The sequence below is a fragment of the Berghia stephanieae genome, chromosome 4 (assembly GCF_034508935.2).
Source record: "Berghia stephanieae isolate SIO BIC M18660-M18661 chromosome 4, UCSD_Bste_1.3, whole genome shotgun sequence".
Classification (NCBI taxonomy): domain Eukaryota; kingdom Metazoa; phylum Mollusca; class Gastropoda; order Nudibranchia; family Aeolidiidae; genus Berghia; species Berghia stephanieae.
Genome location: NC_088363.1, coordinates 86,305,799 through 86,316,487, shown reverse-complemented (window position 1 = coordinate 86,316,487; position 10,689 = coordinate 86,305,799).

The following is a 10,689-nucleotide window of genomic DNA, read 5'->3' as shown; positions in this document are numbered from 1 at the left end:
ATCACAGGTAAACGCCGGCATTGAATATTTCATTACAGTTGGAATGCGTTTGACTCTCATATATTATGCCTTTCTTGGTCTTGGAATAATAAATACTAAAAACCACGCTTTGTGTTTTATGTGGTCTAGTACATAGATGACTTAACCTTTACAGATGGGGGTGGGGGGTAATATCACTCTAGTCACGATATCAAACCAACGTGCACACAATAGCAGATCTGATAGTCCAACGCAGTTCTCTGCCTTCTATTTGGATTTTAAGTGATGTATTTGTGATTTATTTTGTTTTTGTTATTGGCTGAAGACGAGATTTAAGCCCGAAACGTTCCGTGTTTGGTATTTTGTGCCTTGTTTGAAGCAGTTAAAAATGCATTTTTGTACGAGTACTTTACTTTTTAAAGTACACAGCGTCTAACAACATAATATTCACTTTAACAATAAAGGTACGTAGTTCTTATGATATTCTGAAGCCAATTGGATTCAGTAGTCTGATGTCACGCCACCCGGCAACGGCGGCCATCTTGGTTCTAAAAAAGGAAAACAATTACTTTTATTCTTCATGCTGGCTAGAACTTTTCATATGCTTTGTGATCAGAATGTGTAAAAGTCAAAACAAGATCAAATTTATGGGGTTTTTTCCTCTGGATACGCTTTTATGCTCGCCGGGAAATATTTCATACGGGCGTCCGCCATAGTTCCGATAGTTTAGACCCAGTATTACTAAGTTACCATGCGTCATTAGGAAGGAAGTGACGTTACGACGGTTGAAGAGTATTATTTGTTGTTTTATTAATTTTTGTTATAAGCACCAGTGTCATAGCGAATCTCTCGATGTCCCATCCACAGTTTCAGTTTTAATCTTATTTTGCACGATTCATGTTGACGACCAAATCGGATAAATTATATTCTTCCCGATTTGGGACAACAGTAATATTATTATACTTATTGATAGAAAAGTTTAGGCTCAGCCGATGCTAATTTTAGTAACAATACGTGGCCGCAGAGTAAGGCAAATTTATAAGCAAAGATTGCCAGATATTCTTGATATTGTCATGTTGTTTGCATGTATACATGTTCAGACGTTCTCACATTCCTATTATCTAGGTTCCAATCTCCGCATTCACGTCTATGTCAATATCTGACCCCCCCCCTCCTTCTCCCCTTTCCCCCACTCCAATTATCTTCCCTCAACACATTCTCTCGCCATGACCTTTAGGTTATACCTTAATGACCTTAACAACAATAATGAGAGGGAAAATACAGGTTATAATAATATGGTAAATTAGAGGTAGTTTAACAGTGGACCATAGTGAGTTCCTTATATCTTCCGTACAAAAAAAAAAAAGCATTTTTGTAGCATTTATTTGAGGCAAATTCCAAACCACGCTCCAAAAGCTCAGTCACTAAAGCATGTTTCTAAAAGTACATACAGAATCAGACATTTTCTTGGCTGTCCACCCAGCAGTGGTACACATCAAGGAATTGCAACAGTTACCACTACTGCTGCTGTTACTATTAATTGTATGTGGTCTAGTGGTGTGACAGTCGCCTTCGGATTGAAGGTCCTGGGTTCGAGTCCCGCTTTGAGTGGCGATCAGTTGAGTCCTTGGAAAAGGCTCCTTACTCTCTCATCGTACTCAGGTGCAAAATTAGTTCCTGGTTAATAACAGCGTTGTATCTGTCTGAAAAAAATGTATTATCTTGTCATGTCTTGTCCTAAATGTTACATGTTGCTGTTGTCTTGGGACCCCTATTAACCATCTCCTTACCACCCATAGGCAAATCGTCACATTTGTTACAACACAATATACCTTTTTTCTTATTTAGATTTATTTTGTACACCACAATAATCCTTGTTTAATTAATAAGAACATAAAGTTGTGTTGTAGAGAGATTGTTTGAGTTTAAAAAATCATTTTTCTGCAGGGTAAGACTACCATTTTGGGAGAATAATGAAAATCGTCGGTAAAGAGAGAGTCAAGCTCTTTGAGTACGTTTAGTGGATATTGCTCAATATAAAAGTTGTTGTGTTTATTATTTTTAACTACTGCTACAGCGACTACAACAACAACAACAACAACAACAACAACAACTACTACTACTACTACTACTACTACTACTACTACTACTACTACTACTACTACGACGACGACGACGACTACTACTACTACTACTACTACTACTACTACTACTACTACTACTACTACTACTACTACTACTACTACTACTACTTCTACTACTACTACTACTACTACTACTACTACTACTACTACTACTACTACTACTACTACTACTACTACTACTACTACTACTACTACTACTACTACTACTTTTAGTGAATCAACAGGTAGGTTTCCGACACAAATACACACACACACACACATACACACACACACACAAACACACAAAAACGGACTCGTTCTATCTCTGAATCCCGCGATGAGAGAAATATTTTGGTTACTATACATCACATTTTTCGGGAATAATAATTAAGTAACATCGAGATAATATCACTTTATTGACCTTTAACTATATCCCTACCAGCCATTTTCACAATTTTACTTGAAACTTCACACCCACCCAACACAAGAATAGATTTTTTTTCTACTCAAACAGGAACAAGTACATTCCAAGAAAACTGTTGGTTGCATCGTAACGAATTTGACGAGTTTCCTGTTGATGGTAAGGAGAGGGTTAAGAGGGAAATTTGTATAGCGGCAAGGTAAATCAAACACAATGTCTAATTTCAATTTGACTTTTTTAGACGAATACTATAATATATGCATAATCTGAACACTTTCATTAATTCTTTCCTTACCGACTATTTTCAGTATATCCCAAATTGGCGTGCTTACGTAGCAGAAAAATGGATTTTTAAAACTCAAACAAGCTCTCTACATAACAACGCTATGTTTTTATGAATTAAACAAAGATCATTCTTCAACGTTTGTGATGTACAAAATAAATCTGAATAAGAAAAATGTATATTATCATGTCGTAACAAATGTGATGATTTTGCTGTAGGTGGTAGGAGAGGGTTAATCTTTTTCACTTCATTCATTGCCGTTATCATAATCGGAAGCTGAGTTATCGTCATTTATAAAACAGAAGAGCGATTAACCAATTGGATTCAGTAGTCTGATGTCACGCCGCCCGGCAACGACGGCCATCTTGGTTCTAAACAAAGAAAATAATTACTTTTTATTCTTCATGCTGGCTAGAACTTTCTTGTGATCAGAATGTGTAAAAGTCAAAACATGATCAAATTTATGTTTCCCCCCCCCCCCCCTCTCTGAATAAGCTTTTATGCTCGCCCGGGAAATATTTCATACGGGCGTCCGCCATTGTTCCGATAGTTTAGAGCCAGTGTTACTAGAATACCATGCGTCATTATGGAGGAAGTGACGTTACGAATGTTGAAGAGTTACTGTGGAATGATACGTATCTACAAATTTTGGCCAGAAAACTCGTCCTTCAAATATCATTCGATGTCGGGACCTCGCGATGTATTCCATCAATTCCGAAAAGTAGAAAACGGTAGGGGCTGTGATCGTGAAAATACTAACGAAAGGGTAAACATGGAGAGGCTTCTCATGGGAACAATACAGACAATGGACGTTTCGGATACAAACCCTTCGTCAGCACAATACACAAATTAACGTGGAATAACAAATAAAATAAAATAAAATGCAAATTAACTTGTATCGTCTGTACTCAATGGTAGAAGTTATTTTGCATTTTATTTTATTTTATTTGTTTTCCACGTTAATTTGTGTATTGTCGTGCTGTCGAAGGGTTTGTACCCGAAACGTCCATTGTCTGTGTCGTTCCTATACGAAGCCTCTCCATTTTCACTTTTTTTGTTAGTAATTCCATCAATTCCCAGGTTTGAGATTTTTTTATTTTTTGCCAAGACGGTGGTCATTTAAATCGATCGATATAATTTGAAGGACGAGTTTTCTGGCCAACTTTTTAAATACGTGTTTTTTCGTGTACAGCAGTTAACGGGTTAAATGTAGGAATCAATCGATTGAACCGTAGCCATCGTTATGTTCTAGCCTGATATGAAATACAAAAGGACTGGCAGTTTGACGTCATTATTTGGTTTTTGCACCGCTTAGTGAGTTGTCGTTAGTAGTGCTCATGGAAACAAGTTATTTCATTGGTTGAGCTATTGAAAACAACTCACGATTTGTTTTCTTTTGTGGCAAAAGACTAGCATTTTGACGTCATTTTTGGTCAGTATCAGGCCATAACTTTACGAAGGCCACGATTGAACTGAGGAATCCAAATCATCAGCCCTCATAATAATAAATCTTTATTGTCCTAAAAAAGTGGCAATTTGTCATTTGGTTACACATTTATGACAGTAGATAGTATGCGCTTGGCTAAGAAGTCCACAACATTGCCATCCGGAAGTATAACGGGCCAACCACACAAAACTGTGTGTAACCATGATCGTTTACAGTCTGGTTAATACAATTTAGTGAGCACTACCCATAAACGCGGATGGCAAAAACAATAACAAAGACCAGAGTGACGTCATCTTCGAACTATCTATAGATAGAATGCGCTTGGCCAAGGAGTTCACAACATTGCCATCCGGAAGTATAACGGACCAACACACAAACTCTGTGTAACCATGAACTTTTATAGTCTGGTTAATACAGTTTAGTGAGAACAACTCACAAACGCGGATGGCAAAAACAATAACAAAGACCTGAGTGACGTCATCTGCATACTATCTATACAATATATTGACATAGACACACTCACACATATGCACATTACAAACATCGTAGTCATCGTCACCATCATCATCATCATCATCATCATCATCATCATCATCATCATCATCATCATCATCATCATCACAAGAACAACCTTCCTAATATTTTCGTTACAATCCTTCACTTTCGCCATTCCCCTATAACACCATCACCATCCTCATCATACTCCATACTATATTCTTTTCCTGTAACAAGCTATTAGAGGGAAAGCTTGTGGTCCTCCTCACACACTCTCTCTCTCTCTGTCTGTTTCTCTCTCTCTCTCTCTCTCTCCTCTCTCTCTCTCTCTCTCTCTCTTTCTCTCTCTCTGAATCTTAGATTACCCGAATGCTATTTTCATGAAAAATTAACTCTTCATTTGACACATAAAATCGTCTTAATACAAATACTGACCCATCCTGTTAGGCGATATTACAATTTTGTTCCCCGACAGATTCAACGCTGTTAACTAATGGCCAGGTACTCATTCCACACCTGAGTACGATGAGAGAATGTGATTAAAGAGCCTTTTCCAAGGACTCAATTATGCGCGCTCAGAGCGGGACCCAGGAGGCGAGTGTCATACCACTGGACCACAGGATCGAATAATGATTTACTATTTCTGAATGATTCTTCTGTGACAAATTAGGAAGCAGGCACTGGTGTCAAATACAGATAGATAGTATGCGCTTGGCTAAGAAGCTCATAACATTGCCATCCGGAAGTATAACGGACCAACACACAAAACTGTGAGTATCCATGAACGTTTATAGTCAGGTTAATACAGTTCAGTGAGCATTACTCATAAACGCGGATGCCAAAAAAAAACAAAACAAAACAATAACAAAAACCTGAGTGACGTCATCTTCAAACTATCTATAGATAGTATGCGCTTGGCTAAGAAGCTCATAACATTGCCATCCGGAAGTATAGCGGACCAACACACAAAACTGTGAGTATCCATGAACGTTTATAGTCAGGTTAATACAGTTCAGTGAGCATTACTCATAAACGCGGATGCCAAAAAAAAACAAAACAAAACAATAACAAAAACCTGAGTGACGTCATCTTCAAACTATCTATAGATAGTATGCGCTTGTCTAAGAAGCTCATAACATTGCCATCCGGAAGTATAGCGGACCAACACACAAAACTGTGTGTATCCATGAACGTTTATAGTCGGGTTAATACAGTTCAGTGAGCATTACTCATGAACGGGGATGGCAAAAAACAATTACAAAGACCTGAGTGACGTCCTCTACGAACTATCTATATGAAAAGTGTGTATGAAACAAAGTCAAACAAACAAGAATTAGAAGTAGACCTCCCCCCCTCCCCCCCCCCCAAAAAAAAAAAGTAAATAAATAAATTAAAAAAATAAAATATGAAAACGAATTTTTAAAAAACCCATCCATAATAAGTCATCCTGCCTCGACAGGGGGAGGTATACAAGAAAAGAAAAACATCCCATAATAATTCATCCTGCCTCGACAGGGATAGATATATCTACAAGAGAAAAAAAAAAACATCCCAAAATTCAGCCTGCCCAGTCGGCTGATTTTTTGGAATGATTATTTTATTTCTTTCATTTTTTCTTTCTTGCTTTGACTGGCACTGTTTCAAACAAACAATAATATTTCAAATGATTTTCCTGAGTTACCAAATATTACAAAAAAAAGAAGGTTTTTCTTAATCAAAGACTGAAATAGTCCAGGGGCAATGGGATAGGAGCTAGTAGGAGCTAATTTGTTGGTCATTGGAAACACGATCGAATTGTTACCGACAACAGGCTTTCGGGGGTGGGTACAGTGTTTTATCCACACGGTATCATGCCGCCTGTTTTATTCAAGAATATCTCTGGATGTGTGAATATAACCACTCTTTATTACTTTTCCAGATAAATTTCGGGAAAACTGGATGCTCTCTTGTTGTCAATGTCGAAGTCTATGTGGCGTGGTCATACTAATAGTATAGGGCTTTAAATATATCTTCATATCTTTACATCTAAAAATAGCTGACTCGATATTGATCCAAAATATTATGGTTGGAATAGCGTTGGAAACATGAGGATTAAAACTTTAAATACGTTGGGGGCCATCTTTTATCTTCTGAAGAGATTTCTGTCCAAAATGAGAAATAAAATGTTCTTTTATAGCAAGGTGGGCATGTACATCGGTGACAGTGTTGTCAGGTACCTTTTCAAAAACCCCACCATCTTTATGCCAGGAATCCGCCAAAATCCGCCAAATTTATCCTACTTCACCTGCGACATTTGCCCAAACTCCGAAAAAATAAAATAAATCTGCCATTTGATTTAAAACAACTATAATGAACAATAGTGTATTGTCTAAGAATTAAAATTATGTTACTACACGCTACTCGCCTATTTACAACTGTATACACGGCTATTCTTTTTAAAGGCCTGACGATTCGGGGTTGATATCCCCCAAATTCACATCACCCGCTGAATCCATTTCAGCCTCAAGATTTTCTAAAAGTCAGTTTACGGGGAAAATAAAGGGTATTCTTTAAAAATCTTCAAAAATCCGTTTAAAAAAAAACACAAAAAAAAAAAAAAAAAAAAAAAAAAAACAACAATAGGCCAATATTTCCCGCCACGCGATGATAAAAAAATCCTCCAATTTGGCGGAAAATCCACCAACCTGGCAACACCGATTCAGTGACAATATCAAACAGACGGGTTGATGGGCGTGATATGGAAGGAGGATATCGGATGTTAATGTATTGTTATCATAATGACGGAGGGACGGAAGTCACTGGGCGGTGGATGGAACACACTCTTGAAACACGGACCTATTTAAAAACATGGACCACCATCCTTATGGTGTGACGGGGTTTGGAGGTGGTGCTTGTGTGTGTGTGTGTGTGTGTGTGTGTGTGTGTGTGTGTGTGTGTGTTTGTGTGTATGGGTAGGTAAGTGTGTGTGTGTGTGGACAAAAGCTACTTGTTTTGTTATGGCGTCGTGGGAATACTAAGGCCTGTCTACGATATAGGACACACTAGAGAGAGAATATTCACCTTTCATAAACAATTAAACTGCCAAACTATTTATACCCTTTTCAGTGGTCTGTCTTAACGCAGGTTAGCATAATTTTGATTATAATATTTTTTCGATGAAAAATTAAACGTGTTTTGCTAAAACAGTGAATGTGCATTGTTTTGTAGTGCTGTGGCCTGAATTGTAGCCTATTTACTCACAGCCAAGCCGTAGCCTTCGTTAAATGACACGCCAACTTGTATTTTAACGTCGTTTTAGGTTGTTTTTTTTCCAGCTTAGTGAGTTGTCATTAGCAGTTGTGCTGAATGAAACAACAGATCCTATTGGTTGAACTATTGAACACTACTCACGATTTGTTTTCTTTTGTGGTCTAAACTTGTCAAAGGGAGCGATCTATATTCAGGTTTTCGTCCAACCAAGTCATCAATCACATGATTTGTTGCTGTCCAACGATTGGATATTTCTTTAAAAATGTAAACACGCTGCTTTGTCTATGAACATACACATGTGTCAAACAACAAAATGACAAATAGTGATGTTAGATATTTCGAAAGCTGTGAGCACTTTTCACTATGTGGGTCACTTTTAGCACATTTTGCAATGTGACCAATGACCTCGAGCACACGGAGAGTTAATATAGATCGTAAATTTTTTTAGGCTTGTGCCAGACTTTGAGTTTACGAAGGCTACTCCCGGATACGAAAACGTGAGGGGAAAAAACGCCGTCCTTTTTCTGGGATTCATGAAATGGGTGAGTAGAATTTGTAGTTCAAACATCCCAACCTCAATCAGTTATATCTACTTTATTGTTTCTTTTTAGGAGTTAATTGTTTTTATATTATATCATATAGATAGTATGCGCTTGGCTAAGAAGCTCATAACATTGCCATTCGGAAGTATAACGGACCAACACACAAAACTATGGGTATAGATAGTATGCAGATGGCGTCACTCAGGTCTTTGTTATTGTTTTTTGCCATCCGCGTTTATGAGTAATGCTCACTGAACTGTATTAACCCGACTATAAACGTTCATAGATACACACCGTTTTGTGTGTTGGTCCGTTATACTTCCGGATGGCAATGTTATGAGCTTCTAAGCCAAGCGCATACTATCTATATGAACGTTTATAGTCGGGTTAATACAGTTCAGTGAGCATTACTCATAAACACGGATGGCAAAAAAAAAAACAATAACAAAGACCTGATTGACGTCATCTTCGAACTATCTATTACTAGCATTCCCCGCTACATCTTCGTTGTGAAACTATTTACTGACATGTAATGTTATCTCTGCAAAACATCCACCGAATCTGTATAAATCCCTCAAAGAAACATGCACGGTAAATAAACGTGCAAATAGTTCCCGCGTGATCAATCATACCTCCCAACACACAAAGCTCTGTGTAACACTTGATGTTTATCGTCTGAGAGAGAATCTAGTGAGAAATAATCACTCACCTAGCGTTCTAATAAAAAAAACCCAAACCAAACAATGAAAACAAAAACAAAACGAAAACAACAACAACAACAAACTAAAAGCAAAGTAATAATCGCTTTACAAGGGGTCCCTGACCAACAGCGACATTTAACATTTAGGACGGGACATGATGCCTCTCAGGCGATATTACATTTTTTTTTCGGACAGAGACAACGCTGTTAACGGCCAGGTACTCATTTTACACCTGAGTACGGTGAGAGAATATGAGTAAAAGGTCTTCTCCAAGGACTCAACTATGCGCCGAGCGAGGCTCGAACCCAGGACCTTCCGATCCGAAAGCGAGTGTCATTCATACCACAAGACCGCATAGCCTCTCTCTCTCTCTCTCTCTCTCTCTCTCTCTCTCTCTCTCTCTCTCATCACTTTGCCGATTTGCTCATTCTGTCCAACCGTGATGACTGGAATTCCATTGTCATGATTATTATTCTGTGTAATGGAATACCCAATCAATGATGATGAATGACTATAACCGGGTCACACTTAGAATACAATATGCACTCCCAGGTTAGAACAACTGGGGCGTTCACACAATACAACACTGCAAGACTATGACAAAACGGGGGAGAGGGGTGTTTGGTTGGTTTTTATTTATTATTTTGGCCAAAAATTAAATTAAAGGTATTCAAATATGTGTCGATCGATTAGTAATAATAATAATAATAATAATAATAATAATAAAAATAATAATAATAATAATATAAATAAAAATAATAAAATAAAATAATAAAATAATAATAATAATAATAATAATAATAATAATAATAATAATAATAATAATAATAATAATCAATACATAATAATAATATAATAATAATAATAATAATAATAATAATAATAATATAATATAATATTTGGTGTCATTTATAACGCGCCAATCCTTACAGACTCTAGCGCTTAAAAAAACAAACAATTAATTAGGGAGTGAAGAGAAATAAATGTTTTTCGTCTTCCTTTGAACCGTTTCCAGTTTTACGACAGTCTGTCTCTCTGTCTGTCTGTCTGTCGTCTCCAACTTGTCACCAACTTGTCCAAAAGTATCAGCCCGGACACTTCATTGACGTACATCTTTCATAATATAATAGTGTTCAACAGTCGTGACGTCACTTCCCTCGTAATGACGCATAGTGACTTAGCAACTGGTTCTAAACTATCGGAACAATGGCGGATGCCCTTATGAAATATTTCTCCAACGAGCCCAAATGTGTGTCCAGAGGAGACAAATATTATAAATCTGATCATGTTTTGACTATTTTACATTCTGATCACATGACACGTGAAAACGGTCTCGCCAGCGTGGAGGAGAATAAAAAGTACCGATTTTCTTTGTTTAGAACCCAACTGCTCGTTGCTTGGCGGACATGACATCAGACTATTGAATCCTATATGTCAGGTTTGAGACGG